This window comes from Myotis lucifugus, unplaced genomic scaffold (assembly GCF_000147115.1).
Source record: "Myotis lucifugus unplaced genomic scaffold, Myoluc2.0 scaffold_82, whole genome shotgun sequence".
Taxonomy (NCBI): Eukaryota; Metazoa; Chordata; class Mammalia; order Chiroptera; family Vespertilionidae; genus Myotis; species Myotis lucifugus.
The window spans coordinates 1,300,125-1,307,444 of NW_005871130.1; the positions used below are offsets into that span (position 1 = coordinate 1,300,125).

General features: G+C 36.4%; 1 non-coding gene across 1 annotated transcript; it reads left to right on the top strand.

Moving 5' to 3' along the window:
- Positions 1-4,083: 4,083 nt before the first annotated feature.
- On the top strand, positions 4,084-4,190 carry LOC111826468. The gene has a single exon (XR_002829796.1). It is a non-coding gene; the product is annotated as a U6 spliceosomal RNA (small nuclear RNA).
- Positions 4,191-7,320: the final 3,130 nt, after the last annotated feature.

Sequence of the window (7,320 nt, forward strand, 5' to 3'; positions counted from 1 at the left end):
TTCAATTTAAGGTGTATTCCAACAGTTTTCTATTATTTATGTATCAGCGAGAAAGAAAGCTGACTTGTATTTCAAAAATATAGTAGACATTTAAAAATATAGGCATTATAGTTATTTAATTAAGTAAAAGTATATAGGAATTATTTAAAATGAATACCACACTCTCACAACCACATAAGACTAGACTTTCTTTAATCTCACTCTTTGCTAATCATTTACATTAACTTTGGATACAATTAACTCAGATTTGTTTTCTTAAACTGGTTAGTCTACATCCTTTTGCCACATCCTTTGTATTTGTCCAGAAAATATAGAATTGTATCTTCTCAACTAAGCCAAAATGGTACTACTTTTGCCTAACCAACCGTAACAAATGCTCACAGTACATGAGCACTACTTTTCCACATAGACAATCTTGCCATTTTTATAGCTCAGGAGTGCATTTGTACCACTGTTGTTCATGCTTTGTATCAAATCCACTACTTTACAACAGTTTTATAGCGAAGATATGCATTTATCTGCACTTTCCTAAAATTTAACTATAAAACATTTTAGACCATTTTATGAATATATAAAATATTTATTTATGGAATTTTTCTAGCTTTTAGCTGCTGTGACTATTGTGTACAATCATTTGGAAATAATTTCTCTTGTTTATAGTACTTAGGAGTAGGAGGGGTGAAACGTAGAGAAGGCATGTAGCTATAACATTAACAAGTGCTAAGTGGTTTTCTAAACCCAGTGTACCATTTTAATTCCTACAGTCACTGTCTGAGAGGTCCAGTTGCTTCTCATTCTCTCCAACACTTGCAACTTTAACCATTCTGGTGGGTACAGTGGATTTGATGTCCTAATTTACATTTCCCTATAATTAATGGTCTTCAACCTATTTTCAAATGTAAATGCTGGTTGGGTAGCCTCATATCTGGAATTCCTGTTCCATTTCTAGCTCTTTTTACAAATTACTTTTTGTGTGTGTCTGTTATAAACTGATTTGTAAAAGTTCTTTACATGTTTTGCCAAAATCCTAAATATAAATTTTGATAAAATTCTACCTCTTATTTTCTTACTAGTGGCTCTGTGTCCAAAGAAATATCGGACTAGTGAAGACCTTCAAAATATTCTATATTTTTCCCTGTAAGTCAGAGTTTCAGTTTTTACATTTAGGTCTGTGTATCTTCTACAATTGATTTTTCTTCTTATGGTGTAAAGATTCATTTTCCTCCCCATATAGATATACATTTGTCTTCCCACCATATCTACTTATATAAAAACCCTGGGTGTAACATCACGTCCTGAAGCTCGACCAACCGGAAGGAAGTCAGTCCTGCAGGGGTTGTCTTGGGAATGGCTGCGCCCTCCCCCAGCTGTCCCCCCCTCCTCCCCCCCGGAGGACGAGGTTTCAGTCAGGAACCCGCCCTTGGAGCATGGAAATACTGAGTCCTGGGTTGCCTTGCCAAGGGCTGAGCCCTCCCCGAGCTGTTTCCTGCAAGGCCTGAGGGAAGAACCCACCCTAGGAGCACCAGGAGTGCCCAGCAGCAGTCAGTCCTGGGTTGTTGAGGTGGAGGCCACAGCGTGGTAGAACTCTGGGTCTGGCCCAACAGGGAGCATGGCCGGCCTTCAAACCAGACCCTGACAGTAGGGAGGAGGCAGCCCCATTCCTCACACAATCTGCTGTTGGATAGCTTGCTGTCAGTGGCCTGCCAGCCAGGAACCCCATTCACCTGCACCCCGGACCCTGATAGGAGAGAGGAGGGAGCCCCATTCCTCACGGAATCAACAGGTGACCAGCTTGCTGTCAGGGGCCTGCCAGCTAGAAATCCTATTCACCTGCATATCTGTATAAAATTTTAATACATTATATTAGAGGTCGCAGTGGTACTGTTTTACCCACAGCATCTACAGAAATTGCTGCAAATTTACTTCTCAGTGGAAGCACCTTTCATTCCCAATATAAATTATCGATTCCATTAAATGAAACTTCAATTTCTAGACTCAATATAAAAAGTGAAGTTGCTAAAACTATTAAAAAGGCCCAACTTCTCATTATTGATGAATGCACCATGGCATCCAGTCACGCTATAAACGCCATAGCAAATTACTAAGAGAAATTATGAGTCTGAATGTTGTATTTGGTGGGAAAGTTCTCCTTTTTGGAGGGGATTTTTGACAATGTCTCAGTATTGTACCACATGCTATGTGATCGGCCATAGTGCAAACGAGTTTAAAGTACTGTGATGTTTGGGGATGTTTCAGAAAGTTGTCTCACAACAAATATGAGATCAGAGGATTCTGCTTATAGTGGATGGTTAGTAAAACTTGGAGATGGCAAACTTGATAGCAGTTTTCATTTAGGAATGGATATTATTGAAATCCCCTGTGAAATGATTTGTAATGGATCTATTATTGAAGCTACCTTTGGAAATACTATATCTATAGATAATATTAAAAATATATCTAAATGTGTAATTCTTTGTCCAAAAAATGAGCATGATCAAAAATTAAATGAAGAAATTTTGGATATACTCGATGGAGATTTTCACACATATTTGAGTGATGATTCCATTGATTCCACAGATGATTCTGAAAAGGAAAATTTCCCATCGAATTTCTTAATAGTATTACTCCTTCGGGAATGCCGTGTCATAAATTAAAATTGAAAGTGGGTGCAATCATCATGCTATTGAGAAATCTCTATAGTAAATGAGGTCTTTGTAATGGTACCAGATTTATTATCAAAAGATTATGATCTAACATGCTCTCCCAAATAAGGTATATCAGATAAATGAAGTATTGGTGTTAATTCCCCTTTAAATACTTGGTAGAACTCACCAGTAATGCCACTTGGTTCTTTTCTGTTCTTCTTTGGAAGATTTTGATTACTGATTGCTAGTTGTCTGTTCAGATTTTTCTATTTCTTTATTATTCATTGTCTGTAGGTTGCATGTTTTTAGGAATTAGTTCATGTTTTCTAGGTTGTCCAATTTTTAGAGTATAATTTTTCATAATCATCTCTCACAACCAAAGAGCATGAGAATACACATTTCTTCCAAGTGTGCATGGAAAATTCCCTAAGATAAATTACACATTAGGCCACTAAACGAGTTTTAACACATTTTAAACAGGATAAAATCATACAAAATATATTTTCTGAGCACAGCGGAATGAGACTGAAAATCAGTAAGATAAGAAACATTGGAAAATGCAGAAATTATACACTCTTCTTCAACCAGTGGCTCAAAGAAGAACTCAGAAGGGGAATTAGAAAATATCTTCAGACAACAAAACACAACAAACCAAGACTTATGAGATGCAGCATAAATAATAACAGGAGAAAAATTTATGGAAATAAAAAAGAAGAAAGATCGTAAATAAACAACCTAGCCTTACACTTCTAGGTAGTAGGAAAAGAACAAAAGAGGCCCAAAGTTAGCAGGAGGCAAGAAATAATAAACATCAAAGCAGAAATAACATCTGGAGAACAGGAAAACTATACAAACTTCAACCAAATTAAACATTGTTTTTAAAAAATATTCTCAACATCATTAACCATTATGGCAATGCAAATTAAAACCAAAACCAGACACCACTTCACAATAATGGAATACCTAAAATTAATTTTTTAACAATAAAAGTGCTGAAGAGTATGTGGGGTAATAGAACTCTTGAAATAGGCTGTTGGGAATGCAAAATGATATAACAATTTGAAAACAGTTGGTAATTTTCTTAAATATTTAAATAAACACTAGCCATGTGATTCAGCAATCTCACCTCTAAGTTACCTAAGGGAAGTTAAAACATATGTTCACATACAAAATTGTACTTACTTTTTATTCTCCATGTATAATCTCCCCAAAATAGAAAAAAACCCCAAATGTCCTTTTACTTGTGAGTGGCTAAATTAACTATAATCTTTACAATAGAATACTACTTATCTATAAAAAGTTTGGGCTACTGATACAAATAGATAAATATACTAAATAGAAATGACAGATTAAAATGATCTTATCTTGACTGTTGATGGGTACCTGGCTCTATGGGTCTCAATATGCTGAACAACTAGACATTAAAAAATGAATTTTAGTGCTCACTTAGGCGGCACATATACTAAAATTGGAATGATACTGAGAAGATTAGCATGGCCCCTGTGCAAGGATGACACGCAAATTTGTGAAGCGTTCCAGATTAAAAAAATGGATTTTACAGTATTGAAATTATTACCTCAATTAAGAAATGTAAATCACAGAAAATCGTCTTTGACATTCCCCAGCCAATTGCTCCTTTGTAGTTAGAGAAAGACCCAGAGAGACTATCACATTAATAAATGTGGACTCATTGTTGTCTTATTTGTTTAGCTGTGTGTTTTATGCATATATACATGCATTATTTGATAATAGTTTCTGAAAATATAATGCTCCAAGAATGAGAGTAGGCACCAGATATAAACTTTTCAATGAAAAAGGTGACTTATGCTAGAGGTCTCAGATAATTACCCTCCCTAAAATCAACTGTAAAAGGAGGCGAAATAGATGAATAAATGGGCTTTAGCTAGTGACTAATATTTGCTCAGGTCAGTAATACCTGGATGAATTTCACTCAGTTCTCTGCTTCAGAGCAATTTCCTGCCCAGAAGAAGAGAAAACAGAAAACTGGAATATGCACAGAGCTTAGGAGTCTTGCTGAGCAGAGGAGGCAGAGATCAAAGCCTGGGCCAGCTGAGCTGCGGAGCATGTGCAGTGGGTACCAGAGAGGAGTTAGCTGTGTAGAAAGGTAGCTGGCTTCCTGGCCACAGGCTAGGCTGGAAATGAGCAAGGCATAACCTCCTAGGGCAGTGATGGTGAACCTTTTGAGCTCAGCATGTCAGCATTTTGAAAAACCCTAACTTAACTCTGGTGCCGTGTCACATATAGAAATGTTTTGATATTTGCAACCATAGTAAAACAAAGACTTATATTTTTGATATTTATTTTATATATTTAAATGCCATTTAACAAAGAAAAATCAACCAAAAAAATGAGTTCGCGTGTCACCTCTGACACGCGTGTCATAGGTTCGCCATCACTGTCCTAGGGCTTATCAGACAGCACCTAATACAGACCTGAGTGGGGACACTTGAAACTGACCAGAGTTGAGGCAGCCCCAGGTCAGTGGATGGTGGTTTTCTGTCTCTTTCCTCCCAGAGAGCCACTCCTTAGCCCACCATCAGCATTCACTTGAGACACAAAGAGTTGCATTATTCAAAATTAAAACTGAAACATTTCAAAAACAGTTACTTATTCATCTGTTTAAAATAGTACATTAAATAGAAATGTAGACAATTTAATTTTATGAAACTAATTATATTTTCCAAAACAAAACTGAGAGTAATGAGAAGAGTGGTACTGTCTTACCTTTTTGTGCATGGCTTCAATGAATAGCTAAATAGAAGTCAGACAAATTCTCACATCTGACTTCTTTGTTTAGTCTGATTTGAGATAATGTTTGGTAGAAATATACAAGGAAAACATGACTTCACACAGATATGTGATTTTCAAGGGGAGAAATATTATACTTATCTGATAATTTTAGATATTCATTTTGCTTATATTCCCCGCCCCCACCCCCCACCCCCCCAAAAAAAGTGGTTGTTTTCTTATGAACTAGTTGCAAAGGGAAAGTTGGGACCATATCAATAAATATTTCCCCCATACACAGTTTTGTAATACTGAGTAAAATGTTGGCTCATTGAGTTATGGATATCTTTCTAATGTTACACAGTGTAAAATACTCACCTTCCTAATAGCTCTTTGGCTCCCACAAGAAACATCAGTTTTGGAAAGGTGTCAAACTTCTGGTTGAAGATAAAAGTTTTGCAAAATTCTCTTTCTCCTTTTTACTTTTCTGCTTCAAATATCTACCATAATATCAGTGAAAACAAACACTGTCAGTTATTTTCTTTGGAGTGACAGCGCAGCTCACTTTGTTCATTTTTGAGAAACTGCAAAATACCCGTCTGAATAAATATAATTGTCTTTCAGTCACTTTAAGTTATAACAACGATGTTCCAAGGGGGAATAAAAAGTGCCTGGCTCATTTTCAAACTCAATCTCCAAATGGTTTCCTACTCTTGAGAATGGCTGCACTAAATTAGTTCTATTCTAGCCCCATCCCGATAACGCTGGGAACCCAGCCCCATCAGGATGTGCAGGGGACACACCATGGCGCTGCCTCTTGGCCAACTGCAGAGCAGCTTCAGAAATGTCTCAGGGTTTCCCCAGATCTACCCTGCACACGCACCTACACATTTCAGACACTAGCTGAAGTCCTAAAAAACAAACATCATCACTCTTTGAGGATAAAACAATATGGAATACTTTAAAAGCATAATTTAAAATGCTCAGTATCTAATCTTAATCTAACATCATTAGACAAGCACATTTAAAAAAATTGCAACTCATGATTAGTAGAAATCACACCCACCATGTTTCAGATGTTGAACTTACAAGACTGAAAGTTTTAAATAATTTTATTTTAAAAATAAATAAAATAAAATGATTTTGATAAATGAAATGATAAGAGAAACCAGATAAATATAAAATAAAATAAAAAGATAAACCAAATGGAAATTCTAGAACCAGAAAGCAAAGTAATTGAAATACAAATTTCTATGAGTTGCCCTGGCCTGTGTGACTCAGTTGGTTGGGACTTATCCAATACAAGGAAATGTTCTAAGTTCTGTAAGTTTGATTCTGGGTCAGGGCACATGCCCAGGTTGCAGGCTCCATCTGGTAGTGGGCATGCAGGAGGCAGCCAATCTATGTTTAGCTCTCACATTGATGTTTCTCTCTCCCTCTCCCTCTCACTTCCTCTCTATCTAAAAGTGAATACAAAATCTTAAAGCATTTTTTTCTCTGAGTGAACATGCTAGTACAAAAGTAGCAAGTCTAAAGGCAGGTGAATAAACATACAATCTGAATAATGGTTGGGGAATCGAGGAGTGTCTGTGCCGAAAATCACTGAATAAAAATAATCAGTGACTTAAAGACCTGTGGATGAGAATATTACTTAAATTTGAATGAAGCTGACATAATTGGTCACCAGCACAGCTTCCCTGCATGGACTGTGGATCAGTGTTCCTTAAGAGTAAGAGAAAGGCCACCTATTGCACTCAGACCTACTAAAAGGAATTAATGAATATGTGGGCACCCATAAATCTGGGTGCTCTCTCTTTGTAAAATGTGTGAAAAAGGCAAATGTTTGTTCCGTGAAAATTTTATAAAATTGTAAGATGAGATTTATAGCATATGTAGAAATAAGCTATATGGAAAACATTACAAAAAT